At 45.7% G+C, this 26,989-nt stretch overlaps 1 protein-coding gene across 1 annotated transcript in view; it reads right to left on the reverse strand.

The window, feature by feature from the left end:
* The window catches only part of LOC121835843 (echinoderm microtubule-associated protein-like CG42247), a 178,334-nt gene that overhangs the window by 67,487 nt on the left and 83,858 nt on the right, over positions 1-26,989 (reverse strand). The window lies entirely within an intron of this gene.

Genomic DNA, 26,989 nt, shown 5'->3' on the forward strand with positions numbered 1-26,989 from the left:
GTTCAAAAAACGGCAGAATTCAATAGGCTCATGCAATGCGCGAAAACAACAACAAAAGCAATCACGTTCTAGAAAGTAATCAGCGTAACCACATTTCATAATCACAAAATAATATTCTTAAGGAGGGCAGAAAATTATTTCCCAACTTTATATTAATAGGTATTTCATTCCAAACTAGAGCACCATAAAATTCAACCAGTCTTTGTTCATATGCATTATGGCATGGCGGTGAATTAAATATATAATTCGCTGCAGCCCATGTTTGTCTTCTGGGAGATCGAAATAAGTTCAAAGAACGGGGTTCATTAGACTCTATGATTTTACGAACTGTTCGAGCTATTTTTAATTTGTAAATACAGCTGAATGGCAGCACATTCAGCGATTGGAAAAGAGGTCTACTAGGGTTAGGTGTTCTTGAAGATGTTATAAATCGTATCGCCCGTTTTTGCCAGCGAGTTACCGGATCTAAGTATGTAGCATAAGTATTGGCCCAGGATTCCATACAATAAACCAGCTTACTGTGCACGAATACAAATTAAAGTATGCGCAAAATGAATAAATCAAAACGTTCGCGCGCCTTTAATAATGTATAACAGCCATATGCAATGTTTGAACACATGTGCTTAATTTGGCTTTTCCAGTGCATATCAGAATCAAACAAAACACCTAAATATTTATAACAAGTAACATGTTGTAATTCCGTATTATATAAAAGTAAAACTATCACATCGTAATTAATCCCCTTTTTCTTGGAGTGAAACACTGCATACTTAGATTTCTTGAGGTCGATTTTAAGTTGATTACTTGTAAACCGTGTCAGTATCCTAGTCAATTCCTACTGCCCTCCATTAAAGTCTACAACACCATCCCGAGTATAACTAAAAAATCTACGCTACTTTCAGTCGTTCCAGCAACTTTCCGTATCTCATTTATAGACACATTTTTCTTCTTGTCAAATATATACTGCTGCATCGACAACACAGCCTAGATAAACTATTGGATTGGTGGCGCCATTACTTCTTCTGAAAGCCGGTTACAAGCTCTCCCATAAAATCTGCTTTCCTGCTGCCGAACTTGTGGCCAGTCTTAAGGCACTTTGTACATCTTAGAAGCATCCCATCGTGCTTGGACTATAGTCAGCGATTCTAAGTCAGCCCTCTAGTCTCAACAACAGCTACGCAAAAATAATCCACACAGGCCACCAAGTTTCAAAATACACAAAACTCTATTCAACATTGTTTCACTAGGACATTCCATACCATTTCAGTGGGTATCTAGTCACTGTGGTATAGCGTTTAATGAAATGGCCGATGAGATGGCTACACATGCTCACATATCTCTCAAACAAGTACTGGTTCCATTTGCAAAAATTGATATCCGAACGAGATTATCAATGTGTGAAAAATCTGAAGCAAAGCAGCTTTGGAAGGAGGTCATTAATTAAAGTTCATCTTTAAAACATACTGATTCATGCTTGATGTTTCGAGTCACCTGTTGTCTGAAGAGACGACGCAAAGCCGTTCTCCATCGAATACGGCTAAAGGTATCTTATACAAACTATTGCGTGTGCCTACTCAGGGTGTGAAACCATTGAAGTACACACATTCTAGTTCAATGTCCTTAGTATGAAGAGCGCCACCAGGAATTATTAAAAGATAAAAAGGCAGCCATTTGAAAAAAAAAAAAAAAACAGCCCTTACTATTCTACTTTTCCTGGACACCTAGCGTAAACAAGCCTGTGCTCAAACAAGTACGACCGCCTTTCTACGCTTCCTTACAATAACAAACCTTGACAAGATACTCTAACATGTTGCAGTGGGCTCAATTTTGCGTGAATTTTATGTGTATGCAAAATTTGCGAGTGTGATTTTGTTTTTGTTTTTTTTAGACTTTTTTTATTTATAACTTTCGTGCTCCTACTACATCTCCACCAAAGTAGCCAATCAGGAGAATATTTCCAGTTTAATTTCTCTTCCTTTTTTTTCTACTTCAATAAAAAATGCTACCTTTGGACCCACCCAGAGTTATCCGTGAAAGAAGTAGGTTAGAGTTTACTAAGCACCCCTTTCGTAAACCTGTTTTCTTTCGATACATTCATAATATAAGAATTCTTTATGAAAATACAAATTACAGCGACCATTTGCCGGCCTCTTCCGCCAACAGGCGCTCCCCATGGAGACTGACGAGGGTCGAATCAGATATGACTCAAACCGTCGCCCGATTCAAACGGCCGTATCCGTCCACTCATCCGGCACGATACGTTTCCACACTTGAATCGGTGGAACTATATTCGTCAGCTTTGTCTTAAGTTTGTCGTGTAAGTGAGGTCATTAACACAATTTTATTCTTGCCAGCCTCTCTGTTACGCGTGCCCTGCATGCAAATAAACACGTCGGGGTTTTTTATTCTTGGTGGAAGAGCGTGTTGGTTTAAGTCAAGGATGAAGAAAGAATAAACAATTAAAACAGGGACAACACAACCACATCTTTCATATCTTTCACAAAGATGTGGTTGTGTTGTCCCTGTTTTAATTGTTTATTCTTTCTTCATCCTTGGGTGTTTATTCTTCAATTGTACGGTTTTGTTGTTATATCGTGTAAACGTTACAATCAAGGCTTTTGATATTCTTATATAGCTCCTTCTCCGCCTCTTTGGCCACTATTCGGCACAATTTGAGTCGAATTATATAAGAGTTAAGAATTCACTATTCGCGCGCATTTAATAGAAATACAAGAAGCAGAACTCTTCTGTAAGTTTCTAAGACATTTTTTATCAAGGCTGCTTATGATCAGTCACGTATTTGTTTTTGCTATATTTTAGTTACTTTTTAGTTCTTTAATCAACAGTGTTCCTTACGTTTGGGGCTGTTTGCATGTGATACTTATTTTTTAACTATTTGTGTGACTAAACGTTACTTCGTAGAAAAGAAAGAAATTTTTGTCTGTGTACCACAGTAAAACCAAGGTAGCAATGGGGAAACATTTATTAGGAGTTCTCTGTGCTGCAGCTGCTGATCCATCCTCATCGTACCAGAAGCCAAAAATGAAGCCTTAAGATTTCCAGGCCGAAGAAACATCCAAATATTGCTCAAATCAATTTCCTTTCATAGAATAGTCTTATTCTGTGGAACACTTCGCGACAGAAGAAATTATAGAGTGTATTCACTGGATTTGAGTGCGCTGTCCACCATGCATGCTCAGAACCAGCTCACATTTATCAGCTGGTGGGACCGGCATTCGTGATGGGGTGGGATGCACGATGCAAAATAAATGCTGAAGCCTGCGTTCAGCATAACACCATTCCAATAGGGTGTATTCACTGGACGACATATTTGAGGGCGATGTTTAGAACTCGTGCTCAGAACGAGCTCACATTAATAGCTTGCTAAGACCGGCAATCTTGATGGTGCGGAATGCACGTGGCAAAAGAACTGTGGAAGCTCGCCGTCAGCACGTGCTCAGCAGTCGCGCACACAGATATGGCCGCCAGTGAATATTCCTAGTTGGCGACGTGCGCGACCGAAAGCGTTGCTGTGGTCGGCCTTTCACGATTGGCCCAAAAGCTGACTATGACGTCGGAAAGGGTATACCATCGACGCAAATAAGAAGAATGAAGGAACTTTAATTTCGACGGTGTTGGCAGTGTTCCTTTGAGAGCGCAATGATTTCAGGCTTCCACCATGCTATTTACAAACACCATCGAACTTGTTGTTCGCAAGGTAATGACGTCACAAGGGGGAACCATAGGAGGGCGCCACCAAAACATCTCGCCGCTAATATTTACAGGTCCTCAGCGCAGCATGCGATCTTTTCGGCCCAGAACGCGCATGTGCGTGATCACTTTGGAAAGCGAGCAAATTACGCGCCACACGCACAACCACTTGAAAATGGAACAGGCCAGGAGCCCCTTCTTGGAAAGTTATAATGCCGCCATTGAATACTTCCTATAAAAATCGGACACAAACAGGGATCGATTCGATCCGGAACACAATGCAATCATGAAGAAAAATAGGGGTATGCCGACACGACAACTCGACGAGCTGGATCCAAAGACGCCTCCAAAGCGCCCGAAATTAAAGGGAGTACAGGGCGCAGCAAGACACGCGAACCAGCGATCGGCACACGCGGCAATCTCAGTCCTATTTGTTCTCTGTATCTTTGTAGCTGCGTGCATTAAAACAAATGAGAGTCTGCATACAGATTCGAACGGAAGTCACCGCGAAATCCGTGCTTCGAATCCCGCATGGCTTGAGTTCCAGGAGAAACTCAATTGGCACGCGTAGGTTTGAACCACGGATATTTCGGCGACTCGTGTTTGCTGATTGTCATTTGTATGATGCATAATGTCCGTGTCCCACTAGAGCGACAGACATAGACAAACGACAGCGACAAGCCTCAAACCAGAGTCTTTCGCCATTTGAGAGGCTTTGTAGAATAAAGGAGGCTATGCTCAAACACGAGCATCATGCACGCGAGGGTATCTTTGGCAGGCTGGCAATCCCTCGTGCTTACTCCACGAGCACCGAACGACTAAACACCTGCCAAAGCTACCATCGCGAGCATGCTGCATGGCTTTGAGGCTTGTCGTTGTCTTTTGTTTCTGTCTGTCGCTCTAGTGGGACATGGGCATCGTGCAGTGTAACCCCGGCTCTAAACAAACAAATTTCAGTGGCGGGCAGGTCTTGACAAAAGTAGTAAATGATAAAAACTGCGAATGATACTTGGGTTTATGGTTCCCCATTGCTCTTCTTCGTAAGATTGAACACTGGCGGCAGAGCCGTATATTGGGCCGTATACTGCAACGCACCACCTATCGTACAGCGCCAGAAGCTTCGAAATTTCGGATTTGAGGGTGGAAGATGGTTGCAAATCGAGGTTTAACGCGTGCAACACTCGTCAGAAGCTTAAAAAAGAGGCGTACCCATGACAAAATGGACGCTGCGGGTCCGGCAATGCTCATTCGGGCGCCATGGCGAGTCGTCTTACTTCCTTCTCTTTACGGCGGCTATACAAGCATCTTTCTTCGGGGGACACAGCTTGAGCAACCGAAATCTAAACTTTTAGACGCACTCGTTCCCATCAAATAACTCCTACAGCCTTCAGCGACACAGTTCGCTGGAATTACGAGAAATAAAATGACCCACGACGCAGTTCTTGCTTCCGCAGCAGCCTAGTACCGAGTAAGTGCAACGAACTACGTGCTCGGTGCACCAGTCGTAGGGCTATATTTCGCTACGTGGTTACGTTTCAGTTCATGTATACCTACAGAGAGTGGGGTCGGGGGATGAAAGAGAGGCAGCTGATTGGTTGGCGAACGCGTAACTCCCACCGCACTGTCACTTTATACATCAACGGACCACGCGCGCTGAAGTATGTAGTAACTCTATTTCAAATAAAAGCCACCTGTTCTCAATTAATTTATCTTACTTGAAACCATGATCTCCCTCCTAATCTTAGATAGGCACGAGACCAGACGTGTCGAAGGGAACTAAAGCAGTGCATACCGCTGCCTCGCACAGAGAGAGTATACTGAAACTTGAAGATGGTGGCGCAGCAGAGTCAATCGCGTTTTCTTCAAAGTACTGCTTTCGAATGTGGAAGATCTGCTAGCAACACCCTGGGGTTAATCTTTCAGGGGGAATGGAGGCGACGAAACAGGGAGAACAAATTAGAAAACGATTAAGGTGCACTCATGTTAAAAATGTCTACTTTCGGTCAATGCGCATTCGAGAGATATCATAAAACTGCTTGTAGCTAAGCTCATGTCCTTCTTAAACGTAGCGAGACTTTATAGGAATATTTTTTTCTTACATTAGTAAGTTGCGGAAAAAGCGGTCCAATGTCCTAGATTATCGAAAGCATGCGAAATCAAATGCTTCTTTAAAAAACGTTATTTAAAAGTGGTTAAGAGAATTTTCCTGAAGCTACCAATTGGAAGTAAACCGGTGGAAAATTCCTGCACTTACGGACTATCACTCGCCACGCGCATGTGGAGTCGCAGCATGATGCCCTTCCTTGCGGTTATACCAGAGCAGGATTGGGCAATATCGCCATAGTACAGGGCCTCCCCCCAAAAAAAGAATTACAAATGTTTTTTTTTTTTTCTGCAAACATAAATTACGCATTGCCGAACGCCCATTCTCAACTCAAACCCAGCTATAGCGGTTCGACCCAGACGCCTAAATTTCAGAACAAACCATTATCTAATCCAAAAGATATGTTTCTTTTATTATGATTTTCAGTGGGAAAATGGCGGACGACGGAACTCTTGAGTACATGGAGCTGAATGACGCCAGTTACCAAAAAAGAGCGAAAACGGGCCCGATTTGTTATTGAGTTTGTGAGAAATTTTGGTAACTTTCGATTGAGATAACAGTTCGTTCTGAAACTTTGACAATAGTGCTACGCCAGATTTCTAGTTTATTTTTGCAGTAAAAAAAAACGATATTTTCTTTCCGTGGGGGGGGGGGGGGGTTGAAACAAGCCGTATTTTAGAAAGAGAATTTTTAATTTTATTTTTGTATTGCTATACGTTTGTGTGAGTATACCGTGGATACCGATACTATGGGGCGCCGATGTATCTCGCTACAACTTCCAGAGAACCCGTGACCGCTAAGCAGAAACCCAAACTAACATTGCCCTTGTTTTAGGATTTTTTTTTCTTTTTTTTTTCGAAATAAAGGGTAACTGCAAACACAAAAAAAAGTTTTTTTTTAAACAACCTAATTGAGACAAGCATGTCAAAAAAAAAATTTTTCCGCGAGAAAAAAAAATTTACAGCAATACTTATTGCGTGCGATTGATTTTAGTTTGCGGTTATTTCGCCCGTTTTAAATCTCGCGCCTCGAAGTTGGGATTCCGTGACGTTGAATCCCAATTGACTGCTACACTTCTCATTGGCTAAGAGTTCGATTGACAGCTTAGATCTTGGTTGTTAAACCTTTGTTATATGTTGCAAAAATTTCCTTTTGAGCGGCATATGTTTACGTTTAAAGAATAACCCATGTAAAGAGAGTTATTATTCTTTACAAAAGGTTTACAAGACGGGCACTTCCGCTTGGATTCATATGCCTGCGGCTATCAGGGACTTTTTGTCCATGCCATTGGCTGCCCGTAGTCCTTTGCCCAGGGAGCCTGAGGAGTCCCAGGCTCTCTGTAGAGTCTTCGCAGGACAAATGTCTTCAAGTCAGGGTTAGGCGCGCTCGCGCACTTGCGGTGGAGTGGGACGGAGGAGGGGTGGGGCTGGGCCTTTTGGGCCTCTTGCGACGTCTTGGGACCGGACGCACTGCTGCGGAGCTGGTCTTAGGGCGTCGCGGGGGGCTTGGGGGCCGGCCTTGCCTCTTTCCGTCCTACTCGGTTGCGGGTGTGAACTGTGCTCTAATCTAAACTGGCGCAAACTTTCAGCTTTCTCACCCTGTATTTAGCTTCATTGTCATTATTTTATTTCCTTGTCGCATCTTATCTTAGTTTTGTGGACGTCATTTTGTGACTCTTATGTACACGGCGGCAGGCAAGCAGGCGCACAGGCGTAAGGGTTTTAACCTCTCTGCTTCGCCTTGCACGCTGCCGTGTACGTGCCTGATCTGTGCAAAATAAATCAAATCAAATCAAATCAAATACCATAACAAACAAAGCTTCGCCATTCTTCCGCGGCCGCCGAAGTCTCTGCTCCCGCCTGTCTCGCCTACCTCGACTAATCGTTTCGGCGAAGTGATCAGTGTTTCGTGCTGACCCAGGTGCTTGAGTGAGACTTCTTGAAGTGAAGTAGTGTATGTTTAGCAGCTGTCGCAGGCAGTGCTTGAAGTCTCCCGTAAGTTGAGGGTGGTCCCTGTGGTAATAATCACGTTTATGCGTTTCAATAAAACCCCGAGAGGGGGCAGCCAGTTGGGGGCGCATGCTTAACCCAGCTCGCTGGTGCTGTTCTGTCTCTCTCTCTGTGGTCAATCCGAATTATCACGACATGGTGTCAGAAGTGGGATGCGAGCGGCCATAGCAGTGAAAAGGGCAGGCGTGACGAGCGGCGGTCACAGCAGAAGAGGCGTCCGACCGGGAAGAAAGAAAACGGTCGGGTAGTCCGGGTACGTCAGAGGCAAAGAGCTAAGCCTAGCTGCGAACACTTAACCGCAACCGGTCAAGATGGCGGCGGGCGAGCACCGGGAAACCAGGCCAGCCTTCGGTTTCGCACCACCGACGGCGTTCGATTTTCAACGCCCAGAGGAGTGGACGGCTTGGTCCAGTCGTTTCCTCAGGTACAGAAGGGTCTCGTGACTCATGGAAGAAGAAGGAGCAGCTCAAGTAGACGCTCTAATCTACTGCCTAGGGGGAGATGCCGAGGACATACTCGCAGCAGCAACGCTGACGGAAGAAGACAAAGTGGACTTCGAAAAGGTGCTGGAAGTATTCCAAAATCATTGCATCGGAAAAAGAAACGTTATTTAGGAGCGAGCGAGGTTTCATCAACGCAAGCAAGAACCTGGCGAGACCGTCGAGGCCTTCGTAACGGCCCTACACAGACTGGTGGCCCACTGCGGGTACGGAGCACTCAAAGAAGAATTGGTGCGCGACCGCCTGGTGGTCGGCTTACAGGACGGGAAGCTGTCAGAGACGTCACAAACTGATCCCGAACTCACCCTGGAGAAGGCGTTACAAAAGGCGAGACAAAAGGAAGCCGCACGAAAGCAGCAGGCTGTCGTGCGCCAGGAGAACCCAGCAGAAGAACTGTCTGTCGACGCCCTCCGGAAAACGTCGACTGCGGGGTGGAAGAGCCCGCTATACGGTTGCGGGAAGTGCGGCGGACAAAGCTTTCATGAAAAGAGCAACTGCCCGGCATCCATGTCCAAATGTCACTCATGTGGCAAGAAAGGCCCCTGGCAAAAGATGTGCTACAAGAAAACTCTACGAGAAGTCACCACAGAAAAGAATGAACCTTTACTGGAAAGATGGTCACTGGGCGCACTCAAGGAGGGTAGCAGTGCATCAGCATGGAGAAAAGAGCTCAGCGTCAATGGAAAGCCAATCACTTTCAAGATTGACACCGGGGCAGATATAAATGCGGTGCCACTGAGGGCTGTTAGAGATGTGAGTGCAGTACGACCCACTGCAGTGAAACTCTACGGTGCCGGCGGACAGCCACTGGAGGTGTTGGGAAAGGTTCAAGCCACCCTAAGCTGTGGAAACAACAGCGTCCGAGATGAGATGTATGTAATCCAAGGGCTGGAAGAACCTCTGTTTTGAGCCGTCGGGCGAGTACGGGTCTAAAGATTGTACAGCGGCTGCAAGCGGTTACAGCAGACCCAGGTGCCAAGTACAAAGAAAAGTTCCCAGGAATGTTCAAGGGTCTCGGGGAAATGAAAGGTGACTACCACATCAAGCTCGAGGCAGGTGCAAGCCCAGTATCAGTAAACACGTCACGGAGAGTGCCCTTGGCTTTGTTGGATAAGGTCAAGGCTCAGCTGACGGAGATGGAGAAAGACGGCATTATTAGGAAAGTCGTAGAGCCGACTCCCTGGTGCTCAGCTATGGTGGTGATCCCCAAATCAAGTGGGGAAGTCAGGATTTGTGTTGACCTGACAAACCTCAACAAGTGCATCGAAAGGGAGAAGCTTGTGCTCCCGTCGGTAGAAGAAACACTGGGGCGTCTCGCTGGCGCAAAGGTTTTTTCGAAGTTGGATGCCAAAGCGGGTTTCTGGCAAGTGAAATTGGCTGAAGACTCACAGCTGCTAACAACTTTTATAACCCCTTTTGGCAGGTTCTGTTTCCAAAAGCTCCCCTTTGGCATCTCCTTGGCGCCTGAGCACTTCCAAAGACGTATGAATAAAGTTCTTGAGGCGATACCTGGAGTGTTGTGTCACATGGATGACATTTTGATCACGGGAAGAAATCTCAAAGAACACGACGAGACGCTGGAGGAGGTTCTTTCGAGACTGAATGCTGCGGGAATCACACTTAACGACAAGTGCGAGTTCGCAAAAACATCTTTGAAGTTCTTGGGACACATCCTGAGTGCGGAAGGGATCCAGCCAGACGCCGAAAGAGTGAAGGCAATCACGGACTTCCGGGCACCGGACACCGTTACTAAATGACGAAAGTAATCCCTGGAGAAGGGGAACAAGAGGGACAAAGGACAAACATAAATCTTTAAACACAGCTAGGTGACTGGTGAGCGACCGAAAAAATCCGCCTGGTCCGGGTATCGAACCCGGGACCTCTCCATTACAAGTGGAGCGCTCTACCAACTGAGCTAACCAGGGGTTAGACGTCAGTAGAGCAAACGGGTTTTATCAGCTGCCACCAGTCGAACTCCAACAAGGATGAAGCTTGCAATTTAAGGTTATAATTATTATGCAATTAAATGCAAAGGTGCAAAGGCAATCCACTTGTAATGGAGAGGTCCCGGGTTCGATACCCGGACCAGGCGGATTTTTTCGGTCGCTCACCAGTCACCTAGCTGTGTTTGGAGATTTATGTTTGTCCTTTGTCCCTCTTGTTCCCCTTCTCCAGGGATTGCTTTCGTCATTCTTGTCCAGCTCGCTTGCACCTTTGCATATAATTATAACCTTAAATTGCAAGCTTCATCCTTGTTGGAGTTCGACTGGTGGCAGCTGATAAAACCCGTTTGCTCTACTGACGTCTAACCCCTGGTTAGCTCAGTTGGTAGAGCGCTCCACTTGTAATGGAGAGGTCCCGGGTTCGATGCCCGGACCAGGCGGATTTCTTTGGTCGCTCACCAGTCACCTAGCTGTGTTTGGAGATTTAAGTTTGTCCTTTGTCCCTCTTGTTCCCCTTCTCCAGGGATTACTTTCGTCATTCTTGTCCAGCTCGCTTGCACCTTTGCATTTAATTGCATTATAATTATAACAGTTACTAAAGTTCGTCAGTTTATCGGCATGGCTAACCAGGTTGGACGGTTTATACCCAACTTGTCGGAGAAGCTAAAACCCATCCGAGATCTTCTCAGAAAGGACACAGAATGGAACTGGGACGCCCAGCAGCAAGGAGCATTCGACCAGGTGAAGCGAGACATCACGGAAGCTACAACGCTGACACTCTATGATCCCCGACAGCAGCTGATAGTGTCGGCAGACGCCTCGGCGTATGGGCTAGGCGCAGTGCTGTTGCAGAAGGATCGACAAGGACTGGTGAGCCCGGTCGCTTTTGCATCCAAAGGACTGAGTGAGACGGAAGGAAGGTACGCGCAAATACAAAAAGGAGGCTTATGCGGTCACTTGGGCACGCGAACGCTTTGAAAAGTTCCTGATAGGAACCAAGTTTCATGTGCAAACGGACCACAAACCCCGAATTGCGTTATTGGGTGACCGAGAGTTGAATACCATTCCTGCAAGAATCCAGAGGTTCAAGCTCAGACTCATGCGTTTCAGCTACTCCATAGAACATGTACCCGGGAAGGATTTATGGACGGCAGATGCTCTCTCGAGATCCCCAGTAGAGCCCCCTGAGAAGATGGAAGAGGAGTTAGAGGCGTACGTCCAGCTTGTGACAAGCTTCCTGCCAGCTACGAGTCACTATCTGGACGAAATACGCACTGCTCAGAGTCAAGATCCTGTATGTTGCAAGTTAAGAGAGTACTGTGCAAAGGGCTGGCCCCACAAGACGGCCATCCCACCTGAGATCGCTCCTTACTTCAGGAATAAAGACAGCCTCACGGTACAGAGCGATCTCCTCGTGAAAGACAATCGGTTAGTGATCCCGAAGTTATTGAGAGAAAGTGCTGTGCCAATGACATGCAGGGCACCAAGGGGTGTCCAAGTGCAGAGAACGAGCAAGAATGTCAGTGTGGTGGCCAGGACTCAGCACTCAGTTGCAAGAGGTGGTTACCAACTGCACAAGCTGCACCCAAGAGCGCATCCCAAAAGTGGAACCTATGATAGCATCGGAGCTCCCCGACTATCCTTGGCAACGTGTTGCAGCCGACCTCTTTGAATTGAACGGCAAGCACTACCTTGTAGTTGTAGATTACTACTCCAGATTTCTAGAAGTGTGTCTGCTGAAGCAAACAACATCGGAAGCGATTGTGGCGGACCTAAAGTCTGTGTTCGCCTGCCATGGGATACCGGAGGTGTTCAGGTCAGACAACGGACCGCAGTTCGTGTCCAAGAGTTTCGACGAATTCACAAGAAAGTACCAGATTCGCCACATTAAAAGCAGCCCACACTATCCCAAGAGTAACGGGGAAGCAGAACGCATGGTAAAAGTTGCCAAAGACATCCTGAAAAAGGCCGAAGACCCAGAGCTGGCACTTCTGATCTACAGAACTACACCAGGCCCCTGCGGATATAGTCCAACTCAACTACTCATGGGACGGCAACTACGTACAACTTTGCCTATGTTTCCATCCATGTTAACTCCTAAAATGCCAAACCACGCTGATTTCCGAAGAAAAGATAGGGAAGAGAAAAGAAGGCAGGCCCAAGGATACAATCAACGGCACGGAGTAAGCTGCCACAAGGAGCCGTCCATCGGTGGCTCTGTTTGGGTCAGAGACCCTGGCACGCCGGGGCAGATTGTGAGGAAAACGAACAACCCGAGATCTTTCGTGGTGGAGACACCGTCTAGACAACTCGTCCGGAATACCTACCATTTAGTCCCAGCAGAAACACCGAGAAAGAGTGCTCAAACCGGATACAATGGAGACGAAGAAACGATATGCGAACAAATGATCAATCCAGGCGAGAATGTCCAGACCCCGTGCGTTAAGGACAAAGAACCGACATCGGAACAGGTACTCGACCCAGAGGGAGGTCCACCTATGGCTCTCGGTCCGGAAGAATCTACTCCGACATCGGAACAGGTACTGGACCCAGAGGGAGGTCCAGCTACGGCTCTCGTTCCGGAAGAATCTGTCATCGACTCCTGCACAAGGAAAGAGGAGCCCTACACTCTCACTAGAGCTGGGCGACGAATCATTCGACCCCAGAGATTCAGAAACTAGTTTCAAGCCCATTGTAGAGAAAGGGGGATGTGGTAATAATCACGTTTATGCGTTTCAATAAAACCCCGAGAGGGGGCAGCCAGTTGGGGGCGCGTGCTTAACCCAGCGCTGGTGCTGTTCTGTCTGTCTCTGTGTGGTCAATCCGAATTATCACGACAGTCCCTACAAGAAGGTAGGAGGGCGGGGAGGTTATGACGAAATGTATTAGATGCACATAAAATAAAACCGACGGCTGGCTATGTCCCCGCCGTACCTGCAACCCTCAAAATGCTAATCCCCAAATGTCACATCCCTGAAAGCAAGCTATTTTATTGCAAGATAGGATTTTGATTTCACTAATGCTGGCGCTGTGGAGGAAGGCCCCAAACCACCCGTTAAAATCAGTGGGGGGGGGGGGGGGGGGGGGTCTGAGACCCCCTGAGACCCCCCAGACTTTAAGCCCTCGCAGGAGTTAGTGATAGGAAGCGACGCGGGGTTTAGGCTTTCATAGCGCGGTTCTTTCGTTTTCCTCTTCGCTTGCATAGCGTGTTGTTTTTTGTTTTTTTTTTTTTTTTTTTTTTTTTTTGCGCTTGCGCGTGCAAATGCTGACTTTTCGGAGATGCCAGATGAGTGATCCCGACAGTGAGCCTTCCAGCAGCCATGTTGCCCCGAAAGGAATGCTATTTGGCTAGAGGCAATCGGGCGTTCGCGTATCGACAAACGTGTCCAGTTACGTTCTTGTCATATCGCTTTGGAGGCCGTCGAGATTCGCACCGGGTGCCCGGGTGCATTGAACGTCCGCGACCAGACACAGCTGTTATGTAAAAAACCTGGCACAGCCAGGTGATAACGTAATAGCTGTCCACAGAAGCCCTCGGACGTCCGAATTCTGCGTCAGCCGACAGATTTTTTTCTCGGCTTTCGAACCATCTTACGTAAAGTTGTTTGAATGAATGTGTACTGTTATCGTAGATCTTGGCTTGTGATCGCGGCTTTGCAGATTATCTTATTCGTTTTGCTGGAGAGACGCAAACGACGGGCATAACAAGATCGGTTGCATATTCCGCATGCCTTGCTAAAGCACTTCCCCAGTCACCTTGCGAAAAGCGCGAAATACGGAGTCCGCACCATCCCGAGTTCCCAGTCTTTTACCTGCTTTAGAGCAGTTTGTACCTGCTAGTATGTATGTCTACTGAAGCTTGAAACTAGGGGCAGTGCCAGAGAGCAAAGAGACGAAGTTCGGAAAGCTTGCTCGCCCTCCCCAATATCTGAACTTTCAAATGATTATACCGTAATAAATGCACAACGCCTCTTCCCAAAATAAAAAAAAATAAAAAAAAACAATATGTTCATTGCGTAAAAATGTCTCAGCTCATGCATCTGTGGGCAGGTAGGAAATCTTGCCCAAATTAAATCACACCGCACGATGAGCGCAACACGTCGCTGTGCAAACGCAGTCCAACACGAAGCATAAAAACGGCAGATTTAGGACAACAATTTGGAGTTCATTGTTCAATTAAAACGACGTAATTTTGTTGAAAACGCCCGCAGCTTTTTACTCACGGTATGCGTCGGGAATCTTCCACATTTTGAAACGGAACGAAGGAAGATTTACTTTTAAAAACGCTTGCTGCGTCCTCCCGGACCAGTTTGACTGGATCAGCTGACGAGGACGGGACTGAATCCGCCGAACCGCAACCCCGCAACAGCCAATATGCTCTCCTTGTTAGTGTGGGTGTCTACTTCCAAGCACTGCACCACACACACCACGAACGTTTCACTTCTTTGTCGCATCGCCGTGTTGCACCAAACAGAACGAGATCGCCGAAGTCAACGCAGTGTCGTGAACGTTGGCTTGTGGTTGCACACTCGTGGACCCTGTGACTCTCTTCGCTTTCAAAGCACACACGACGATTACGAATGATACTTTGCGTCTTCCGGGAACATCACAGGGGCACTTCTCCGGTCACGTTTTCGCTATGTGCTCGCAAACCCCGCAGCTTCTCGTGTACCGTCAAACCAAAACAATACCGGCGTCCTGTTTTGCGTGCGTTGTTGCCAGATCTTACCGGAAGTCGAGTCGCCGCGTCGTTCAACTCAGCAGCCAAGTCAACAAAAAAGAGCAAATCCGAGATTGAGGGGTGGGGCGTAGTTCTCCTCCGGGAGGGGAGGGGGGGGGGGGGGGGGTCGAAAGAGCGGGAGTTTCAAATGTGGAGAGGTTCTGACTCCGACTAAATTATGTCCTGTGACGTAAATATTGCTAAAAAAAATATTTTTTCGCGGAACATTGGTTTTGTGACATGGTCTTCCCAATTAGGCTGTTTAAAAAAACACTTTTTTTCCTTTGCAGTTACCCTTTAAGGGGGAGGGATAAGCGGCGAAAGGGGCGCTTTGACCTTGTTATTGTGCATACTAAGCTTCGTTGGGAACGCTTTGTCTTTGAACCTACCTGAATTCCATTTTTATACAGCAAAATGACAACCAGATTTTAGTACGGTGGTTGACTATTTTTATATAAGAGAACACCGGTTTGCTCCACCGTGACGCCGAAAACTCGCTGTTCAAAAAGGCGCCCGGAATTTAAAAAAAGCATGATGACGTCTCTAGATTATTAGGGAGGACACCAAACAGACTGATCTTAAAACACCATGTGGCTTTTTGCCTAAGAAAAATTCAAGCTACGACAAAAAAAAAAGAAAAAGAAAAACGTGACCCAACCTTTATAAAGTTTTTTAAAAGGGCCGTGCAACGATATTCGCTTGGAGTGTTTTGCTGTTTACACAAGATTACTGGCACTAGTGGGACCCGAGTATACCCACACGCAACACCACTGACCAAGAAACTCCTTTGTTGCAGCGTCATTTGAAGAACAAAAGGGAGCGTTTTCTTCCAATCTCTCGTACTCAAAACTTGATGAGATAGCTGGGGGATCCCAGTAGCCCCCAGTGGCGATACTGTGATGCGCGGCTCATAAATTGGACCCCAGCATTGCGTGAGCACTCGATTTGGGCTTGTGATTTGGGCTCGACAACCATTCGGGTAGTGGCCCGTGTCCACTCGCTGATTGTACGACGATAGTCGAATAATAACAATGCCCGGAACTCAGCGCATGTCATGTGCTTCGCCAGCCCCAGCACGTGGCTATAATTAAGATTGGTGACATATAATAGGCTCCAGATCACGTGGCCGTTGTTCTGGTTGCGAGTTGAGGGGGTGAACGCTGCTTCTTTTCTTTTTTTAATTTATTTTTGCGGTTTTTTGCGTCTCGGGGTGAACGCTGCTCTGTTTTTTTTTAAGTTTTATTTTGCGTTTTTTGTTTTTCCGTCTGGTGAAAAGCGAATGCCTGTATCATAGGTCATTAACGTCAGGGATTCGCTCTTGCGTTATTTCCGCAAACTACAATAACTGTTGCATCGCTCTTTTAACCTAGTGAAAAACCGCTTGCCTTCCTTGCTAGTAATCAAAACGTGAAATGTTTCAACCTTACAAGAAACAGCTTAAAGCGAAAAACCGTCAATGCCAAAATTAAGCCGGAAATTTAGAGTGAGGTATTTGTTTGTTGATTTCTAAAGATGTCTTGGGGGGGGGGGGGGGGGGTAATTGCTTGGAGTAATGTAGATCATACATTTTATTCTTTATAGCGTACACTAGCGGCCGCCCCGAGCAAGTTCTACTGATTGAAAAAATATATTAAACATTCGTTTTAGAAAAATGCACTTCAGTATTTCTATCTGTCTCAGCAAAATATAATACCCATTTAGTATTTTCGAATACTTTTATTTTTTTAAATTTGTTTCTAATAGTATAACGATACTTTTTAATATATGTGTTTTAGTATCAGTATTCTAGCTCTCTATGCCACATAGCCAAGCATTTGTACTTCCAAATACTTTTAGATCATATCTGCCCAATACCACACGCTAAAATTTCTGGTGCTGCTCTCTGCTAACAAAAATACAACGAGTACTCGGCTATCTAGAAGTAAATATACATTCCTTGCAGGACCCAGGCCGGGAAAAGGCTGACCTAAAAAGCGAATTAGGTCAGCTTTTTAGAATGCAGCTTTTAGGGGCCCGTTTCCAGCTTGAGCGTCGTCGCCGTCGCCGCGGCGTAACCGTGCGTTGCATTATGGGACGTTTCCCAAAACGACGTCACGTGCGACGTCACGTGTGACGTCACATGTGACGTCAAGTGACGTCAGACGTGACGCCACTTGACACGGGAAAAATTTTTCACTGCATTTAGTGGGAAAATTTTGCGCTAAATTTAGCGGGGACATTTTCCCGCTAAATTTAGCGACAAAATATTCGCCAAATTTAGCAGGAAACTGTTACCCCCGTGACGTCACACGTGACCCTCCCCTCCGTACCCTCCCCTCCCCATCCTCAAGAGCAGCACTCTAATTCGGCATTACAGAGAATTGTGAACGTATATTATTATTTTCCTAAAAAAAAAGTTAGCCTAGCCTGCTTTTTATTATCAAGTTTAGCAGGAAAAATTTACCCCCGTGACGTCACACGTGACGTCACACGTCACGAGGATAAAATTTTCCCCCTAATCTTGGCCGGAAATGTTTCTGCTAAATTTATCGGGTTACATTTTCCCACTAAATTTAGCGGGAAAATATCCCCGCTAGAATTAGCGGAAAATATTCCCCGCTAAATATAGCGGGAAAATTTCCGGCCAAATTTAGCGGGAAATTTTAACCTTCGTGAGGTCACACGTGACCTCCTTCTCCGTACCCTCCCCTCCCCCTCCTGAAGAGCAGCACTCTAATTCCGCATTACAGAGAATTTCAAAGGCCTTTCATTTTTTTTTTTCCTAAAAAAGTTAACCTAGCCTTCTTTTAATTAGCTAGGAGACTACTGTGTACGTTCTGAAAGAACTGGAACGGCCTGGAATAAAGCCGCTCGCAGAACTATTGGAGCATTGCGGCTTTGGGTGCGTCTTTACACGCCCTTCCGCCTCTCTAGATTCATAAAAATCACAGCATTTAACCAGGAGTGGTGCATTCCTCAAATTAGTTTCGAACTGTTCATTTCTCTCTTTTGATGTTTCGACTGCAGCTTTTCCGGTACGGTTTCGCAAGTTCCGATGACACCATACGAGAAGGTTTATTAGTGTTTCTTTTTCAATATTAACAAACTTACTTTGGAGAGCACAGCTGCATACTCAATTTAAAGATTTACAATAAGGAAAATAAGAATTATAAAATCGATTCCTTTTAATTCTTGAATAAGTCAGACGTCGATTGCGACTTTATCTTTGTTATGTAGAACCTCCGACGTTTTTACGTCAATATAATTTTTTTTGTTTTGCTGTTGGTCGATGTTTTCCTTCGAATAAAGCGACGCCAATCGTTACGCGTTGAAAGTCAAACAAAATTCAGGACCGTGTATGAACTGACGCGTGTGAACGGCGTTCGATCCAATGAACTTACGGTCTAGCCGCTGCTGTCTCCACGGATGTGCGGGCTCCGATGTTTCACTACGCTCGTGGTGACTACTTCAGAATGTACGCCCATTTGAGCGATGTTAACTGGGACACTGTTTACGAGAGCGCTGATGTTGAGTGTGCCGTCTCTCGGCTGACAGGGTTCTTGAGGTCTGTCTAAACCTCTTCATACCCATAAAACGTTGTAGCCGAAGTAAACTTCCTCAGTGGCGGTTATCACGTGATCTCTGGTGGGCACTGACTTTTAAATCGCGTTTTCAAAAGAGATATAAGTCGTCTGGTTCGGAAAAATGCCACGCTTTATTCAAGAAGCATCGCTCTGCGGTGAAGCGTTTGATTGAAAGAGGCAAAGCCAACTGCATGATTCCATTGAGTCTGACCTTAAGCGCTTTCCCGACCGCCTCTGGGAATATGTTAGTTATAGTGTGCTATTGAGAAAGGTGATACTTTAACTTTGAAGACTTGGACAGGTCACATCTCTGATTCCTTGAATGTCTACAATCTCTTTCCAAAACTCTTCTCATTAATAGAAAACCCCAATGTCCCTCAGTCCAACAACGCAACCCTGTGTTCTGAAAATCCTCTTCTGATGTCAATTACTGTATTGACTATTGATGACGCGGTCTCGGCCATAAAATAACTTGCCCAAAAAAATCATGCGAGGAAGGTGGTATCCCGGCCTTTATTGTTAAAGTGTGCTCTGATATCTTAGCTCCTGTACTGCATTGCATTTTAGAGCGCAGCTCTTAGGCGCCCGTTCCCGCGTACTGCGGCGTCGGCTTCGGCGTCGGCGTAACAGCTCTTAATTTAGCGGGAACATTGACGCCATGTGACCTCTGTACCAATTAAATTCTCCGCTAAATGTAGCGGGAAAATTCAGCTTCTCCGCTAGATTTCACGGATAAATTCATTTTCTCCGCTAGATTTAGCGGAAACATTGACGTCACGTGACCTCAACACCAATTCAATTAATAGCTAAATTTAGCGGAGAATTGAATTGGTGTTGAGGTCACGTGACGTCAATTTTCCGGGGAATTAGATTGGCGTTGAGGAATCGTGACGTCAATTTTCCAGCTAAATCTAGCGGAGTAACTATATTTGCTCATACGTGAGTGACACCAAGCAACGTGACGTCAGTTTCCCCACTAAATTCAGCAGGGAAACTGTATAGGAGAGGAGGGGATAATGAAGGAAGAGCAGGAGGAGGGAGAAGGAGGAGGGACATACCCTCCCCTCCTCCTTCTCAAGAGCTGCTCTCTAATTTCGCATTACAGAGATTGGTAAACGTCTTTCGTCTTTTAGCAGGTCCTTAAAAACAAGTATATTTTCTTCGGTGTGGAAACCTGCTTGGATCGTGCCAGTTCAGAAATCTGGAAACTCCATGCGCGTCGATAACTACAGATCAATTGCATTTCTTTCCACATTTTCCAAGGTTCATGAAAACGTTATCTTTAAGGATGTGAGTTTTCGTGTTTAGCAGGCGCTCAGTCCAAACCAGCAAGGTTTTTCGTCGTGGACGATCTGTTGAAACAAATCTTGTATCCTTTCTGGAGTTCGGGCAGTCAAGTTTGGTGTGACACGTTGCGCCATCTAGCTCAAAATATTTGCAACACTGAGACGGCTCTTTCGTGAGCCTGCTTGCTCCTGGGGCTGTTCACGCATCAAGTTGAAGGTGTTGATTCATGCGTCGTTGGTCTTTTATTCTTAACATTGCTATCGGATGTCGCAGAAGAGCAAACGCCGAAGCTATAGGCACTGTTGCGTACCGCACTGTCGCAACCCTGGAATCCTAGCAGACGTGAAACTCCGCAGGTTTCCGTCGAAACCGTGGAAAATGCAACGCTGTCGGATATGAATAAATATCATAAAGCGTGTAAAATAAGCATTCCGTTCACATTGCTTGACTTGAAATGCAATTCTAAATGCGCTACATGACTCGATATTTGGAATTAATGCGCTCGAAGCCCGGCGTTGTCTTTGGACTTGATGCGATGACTCTAAAATCAGGTCAGACCTTTGACACTCTCATTGCTCTCTGCTCCGCGGACACATCTTGATTGAACGGCGTTGTGTAGACGTTTGATCGTAGTTACCGAAAACCGAAGTGAGCGCTTTGTCCGCTTCGCCGATTGCAGAACGAACTGTCGTTTGAGCTTTTAGCATGATCGCGTAGCTGCCCAAGATGGTTGCTCTACTTCTACCCATGTCTGAGCGGTCCTAACTTCGTCTCCGCTGCGAGAAAAGTCTACCCAAGAAATAATAAAAAAATGTACTTGCCCCACGAAAAAAGGTTATCCATTCGGCGTTTATTTTTGATTTATGTAAAAGTGAACAGCACATTCAAACGAAGAGAAAGAGAATCCGCTTGCGCCGAGCAACTGCGTACGCCACCGTCCAAACTACATTCAGCTTGCAGGAAAAACACATTTCTTGGACACCACAATCGTCTTCAACACGGCGACGAGGGGACTGGAAACAAACTGATCACCAAATTGAGGTCAGCTATTCATGCGGGAAGAGTTCACTAAGAAAAAAAGGGTGCGTAAGAATGAGAGGGAGGGAGGGGGTGCGTTTTTAGTTCTGCTTTTGCAGTGCGCTTTTGTGGAGGAGGGAAGCTGGACGGGGGAAGTCTTCGCTTCTGTTATCTTCAAGCGCGCGCAAACAACGTAAAAAAACAAACAAAAAAAAACGGTCCTTGTTTATTTGCTTTCACTTATATTTGACCGCAATATTAGCTCCCGTTTTGGGTTGTCTTCACCTATCGAGGAAGGCAGCTACTAAAACTCCCTAAGGCTAGAACGACACAACCACACACGGGTGCACATGTATATATTTAACGTTTGATAGATTCTTATAATAGTTGGTAGTGTAAAGCGCGACAACACAACGCTCGGAGTTCGTAATAACGTAATCTCGCAAGGGTATGCCGGCGGCGATGCCGATTTTAGCCGTCCCAGTCTTCTCTCATTTGGCCACGGTGGCGCTGATGACCAACCGACGGTGGCGCTCTCTGGGACCCTGCCCAGAGCCTATAGTGGGGCCCTGTAGTCACGTTGATGTTATTTATTTTGACAGTTCGAAGGCGTTTGACCATGTAGATCACAATTTATCGCTGTTGAAGCTGTTGCGTAAGAGAGTTTCCTCCGGTTTCTGCGAATGGTTTGCTTGTTATCTTAGCGAACGCTCTAACATGGTTTCCTACATAGGATACAAATCATTCCCTCGTCTGTTGAACTCAGGGGTACCAAAAGTGCCTAACCTTGGACCGTTGCTTTTAAACATTTTTTGTAAATGATCCTGCAACTAGTGTGAATGACTCAGTGATGCTTCAGTTCGCTGATGATTTGAAAACATTTCGTATCTACACGACCGAGGACTGTGTACTGTTACAAAGAGATGATGCAATTCATTTGTTGTGCTGCGCGAATTCCCTGGTTTTAAACTCTACGAAAACTAAGATTTTTCCTTTTTTTTCCGTAGGGCAAATGTTGGTGTTCATCCCTACACATTAGAGGGCTCTGAAATTTGTAGATCTTCTGCTGTACACGACCTTGCCATTTTGGTCGACTCAATCCTGAACTTTAACTATCACGTTTCAAAGGTTATCAACGATTCCTTACGCATCCTAGGCGCAATTGCACACATTACCCGTGACTTCTGGAATTACACCTACATAGTGAACCTCTTTCGGTTTTCGGTTATATCACGGTGGGATTTTCGTTCTACAATAATGAATTTTTTTTTGGGTGTGAGTCAGGAGCTCAGGTTGGAATGGGTACAAAGACGACTTGTGAAAATCGTCTGCAATCGCCACATTAAACGGAGTGGTCTTTTTCTTTTTTATTATGAACTTCTTTGGACACTCTTGGTTTATCGCCTCTTTCGGCCAGATGACTAGTTCGCGACACGGTGTTATTATATAACCTGCTCAAAGCTGTCATTGATTCCCAGGTGTTATTGAGTAGAATCTCAATTCATGTCCCCCAGCAACAAAACAGATCCACGTCTTTTTCTTGCCCTTCTTATTTAGAATGTAGTCCTCCGCTAACGCGTATGATGCTCATGTACGACAGGTGTTTTAACCCTGACATGGATTTTTTTCAGTTCTCTTAAAAAGTTCAAGAGCAGTATAATACTAAGGATTGCTGTGTAGTATGTACATTTTAGTGCTGTCTCAGTTTGTGCAAGTGTAACCCTCACAAGGCCCTACAGCTGTTTATGATACAATATAGCTCAGAGTGATTGATTGACAAAATAAGCATTCCCATCACTGTTTAATAAACTTTAATATATATATTTTGATAGTACTGGAAAGTCAAAGTGCATGTCATATTGGTTAATTGTTTTTTTTTTCATCTGAGTGATAAAAACATTTTTGTGCTGCTTGGCTGTTTTCCTGTTTTTTATTGTTTTATACCTTATTTCAAGTGCCACTCCTAGCTGGCGGTGTTGTCGTTACTAATTGGACCCATTATAATTTACTAATTTTGTTTTCCTGATGAGTTTCCTTGAATCATATTGACTCTCTTCTGCCACAGCCTGTACAAGAATCGAAAAGTCGTCAAGCTGCAAGTAAATCAAATTTTTGCCTTGTCTTCCTCTTTTTGTATATGATGGAAAAAAATAGAAAATAATTGTTAATTTAAGGTCATTAAATCGTCTTAAGATTTTTATAGCACAACTAACTGACTAAATTTACTGAACTTACACCATAATCATCAAAAACAAATTGTCTAACTATTTGTATAATTACTGTATATGTCTCAATTTGTTTTGTGCAACACACAGTTTTTACAAAACAAACACAAAGGCACGACAAAAATAATCCCTAAAGAAGGGGAACGAGAGAGATTATTCTCTTGTTCCCCTTCTCCAGTGATTATTTCTGTCATCTTGTCCAGCTCGCTTGCACCTTTCCATCAATTGCATTATAATCATAACAAAGGCAGCTGTGTTTTGAGACGGTGTTGTGTTTGTCCCCTTTGGTATGTCTTTTCGTCTCCAAAGCTTTCAGTATGACATAGTTCGATGTTTCGTACAATAACGTTTCATAGTTATGTTATTTTTTTGTGCGTTTCTCACGACGATGGCTAAGAACGTTATCCAATTTATCCTCTGCCAGCAATTAGAAACTTAACGTTGCAAAATATCCTTCCTGAAAACGTTGTGGCAGCACGTCGTCAGTACCCGTTCAGCAGGAACAAACCCAGCTATAAAATGAATACCACATATGCTTCCTGTCGAGAGGTATATGCCGAGCTCTAGAACGAGAACGTTCCAGTCCCTCTGGCTTTTTAAAGTGCGCTTTCCTTTAGAGGCATACTGTTACTTCTGCTGTCCAAGCGCAAGTTCAAAAAATCAGCACACACAGGCATATGCTCACTCCGGTGCCATTCATGAAATTAAAGACAGTGTCTAACGCTGCAAAGCAAATAGTGTTCGCAAAGTTGCATCTGCCTCATGTGTTTTTATTACCATTCCTGCTCAACCCCCTTTCAGATATGAAGCACCAGCAACCATTAGAGTGTTTTAGTAGATCATGCACTCACACCCACTACGCTAGCCGCAATCCGCTACAACCTCTGCTATATATATAGTGTAGCGGAACCACCACTACAAGCTTCAGTGGAACGTCCGCAACCCGCCACAGACTACAGAATCTCTAGAGCTAACGCAACGCCACCAGAAACTCGTTCTGAGACTAGCCTCGCGTAAAACGAATACTTGTAAAGCGATTCTTTGAAACCTTTTTATTAACGTCGTTAGCTTGATAGAGTATTCTTCTTTATTCAACAAAGCGCTAACCTTTGCTTCTTCTTCGAGCAGATGACCATTATGTTTGTAATTCGACCAAGCTGCCCAAGCCATTTCGATATGTGTCAAGCGCCAAAGCCATCGAGCAAAAATTTCAGAAATGAGTGACAACAACCGATGCACTTCTGTTGCGTTGTTGTTCACCGCAAATGAAACGCCACAGAAATCTTTCAGATCCACCTGCTCGCTCGCTTCTTTGGTCGGTTCTGCCCTCACAACAAAGCGACCGACCAGGAGGCCGGAGCCTTCGCTCACCGCACCACGTATTGCGAAGCTTCTGTTACTACTCCCTCCCAACCCCCCCCCCCCCCCCCCCCCCCCCCCCCCCCGTGGCCGGATTTATACTCTGTTTCATACTTAGCGTGCAACGCTGTCAAAGCTACTGGCGCGAGCGTGGGGCTTGATCTCGTTGATCACTTGCACTCGTTCTCGCGCAAACAAAACCATAAATGAAGCCACGCGCTCGCGCCAGTAGCTTTGACAGCGTTGCACGCTAAGTATGAAACAGAGTATAGTGTGTCCGCCATACATCGCTACCTGTTGCTGTCCTGGAACGGCGTTGTCGCGGCTGCTGCTTGCAGCAACAAGATATATTATAGACCGAACAGGCGCGGCGTGGCGGCCTTTTTGAATTGCGTCCCTCGATGGCTCTCCCTAATATCTCCAAGACTCGTTCTCGCGAGACCCACGCTTGCACGCCGCGCTACTCTGCTCGCTATTTTGTTCGCACAGCACGTCTCCGCTAGCTTCCTCAGCTCCGCAATGTTTCCGCTAGCAGCGCGCATGCGCAGTAGCGTCGCCGCCCTAACGTATATCGTAGCGGGAAAGCCAAAACGATCGACTAAAACTTTTTACTGAGACCTACCCAAAACAGGGGAGACATGTTACGGCTCCAGACAGAATTCCTTGCAGAGTCAATACACAAGCTACGCTTCAATATAAGGGTCGATACTTGAGTCATCTTGCTGGTTAAAATCACTGTTACCGACGCTTCATCTACCGGGTGATTCAAGGAGACAGCAGGCTCTTTAAATCGACCGGAAAATTCGGTTTCTTAACCTATCGCGCTACGACTTTGTGCAGCGTTGCCCACATATGGTGCATTTTTTTTTTTTTTTTTGTAAAATTTGCAAAGAGCGAACTTGCCTGAGGAAAAAGTAAAGAAAGAAAAAGGCTTAGCTCCTATGGAAACGCAGCGACGCCACCGGTCTTCAAACAACAAGGCGCCGTTTCGCACGGGAGACAAGAGATGGCGCAAGCGGTCGCGACGCCAACTGCCGCCAACGAACGAGCAGACGACGCCGAGAGCCGGCGTCTTAAGCAGACAAGGAACTGCAGTTCCTTGTTGTTACTAGGGGTGTCGCGAACCGGTCGCGGTTCGAGTTCGACCAGGTTCGACTTTTTCGAACTTTTAGTGGAAAGTTCGTCGAACCTTGTATTGAGGTTCGACTCGTGTGCGCATGCGCGACAGGCTAGCCAGTTGGCTTCGGATTGGATGGTAATGGCTAAGAGATGAATTAAGTGCAGCGCTGATCGGCTATTTCAGTCAATACAGTACTAAAAATTAAGTTATTAACTTCTTCAGTGATTAGAATTAGTTTCTTTTAATTGCAGCTGTTCACAAAATAAAATAACCCCTTGCATAAAAAAAAAAATTCTCCAAACCTAGACATGCTTGTATTAAGGTCTGGCCACACTGTCCATAAAGTCGAACCGGTCGAATCTGGTGAAAAGTTCGAAGGTTCGTCGAACCGGTTCGACTCAGTCGAACCCCGGAAGTTCGACCAAAAAATCTGGTTCGACAAAAGTTCGCGACACCCCTAGTTGTTACCGCGCCTGTTTTTATTTCTGCGACTGTCGCCGTTCGCCGAACGCACGCCGCTTTTGAGTCGAAAAGATTGTCTGCTAAAGACGCTGGCTCTCGGCGCCGTATGCTCGTTCGTTGGCGGCGTTCGTTGCGCCATCTCTTGTGTCCCGTGCAAAACGGCGCCGCGTTGTTTGAAGACCGGTGGCGTCGTTGCGTTTCCATAGGACTTAAGCCTTTTTCTTTCTTTACTTTTTCCTCAGGTAAATTCGCTCTTTGCAAATTTTACAAAAAAAAAAAAAATTCACCATCTGTGGGCAACGCTGCACAAAGTCGTAGCGCGATAGATTAGGAACCGAATTTTCCGGTCGATTTAAAGAGCCGGCCGTCTCCTTGAATCACCCGGTAGAATAGCGGGAACCGCTCTTCCGCCCGGCAGAAATGTTATAACGGTCCCCTACAGAGCAAAACGAGGTTGTCTGATCTTCCCCACCGTGTACCCAGATGTTCACGAAGTCGGAATTTTTCATCGTAACTATCCCCGATTGGGCTCACTTTGCAATAGGCCACAAAATGGCGGCGCCCAGAGAACAACCTTTATTTAGTTTCTTTCAACAAGCCAGACCAGCACCTCATAAACAAGGAGGTCATATTGCTGGATTTTCAACGTCACCTACAGAAGGCCAACGCGACGCAGCGATTAGATGCTAGTGTCGCGTCAGTGTTCGGCTGGAACTCGCGTACAATCAGCGAGAAGGACGCACCACTCGTGTCCGATCGCTGCGCCGCGTTAGACTATGGAAGATGAGGTAGAAATTCCAGCACAATGGCCTTGTTATTAATAATGTACTGCCACACTGATCACATATTGTACAAGACACGCTGTTCGCTGAAGATGACAGAATAATCTACGGAGGAACGCGCCTCAAGCGTGTTTGACGCAAGTTTGTTTCACACATATGTATGCTTCTCCCATGTCTGCTGACAGTT

The sequence above is a fragment of the Ixodes scapularis genome, unplaced genomic scaffold, assembly GCF_016920785.2.
Source record: "Ixodes scapularis isolate PalLabHiFi unplaced genomic scaffold, ASM1692078v2 PGA_scaffold1__304_contigs__length_218370807, whole genome shotgun sequence".
Taxonomy (NCBI): Eukaryota; Metazoa; Arthropoda; class Arachnida; order Ixodida; family Ixodidae; genus Ixodes; species Ixodes scapularis.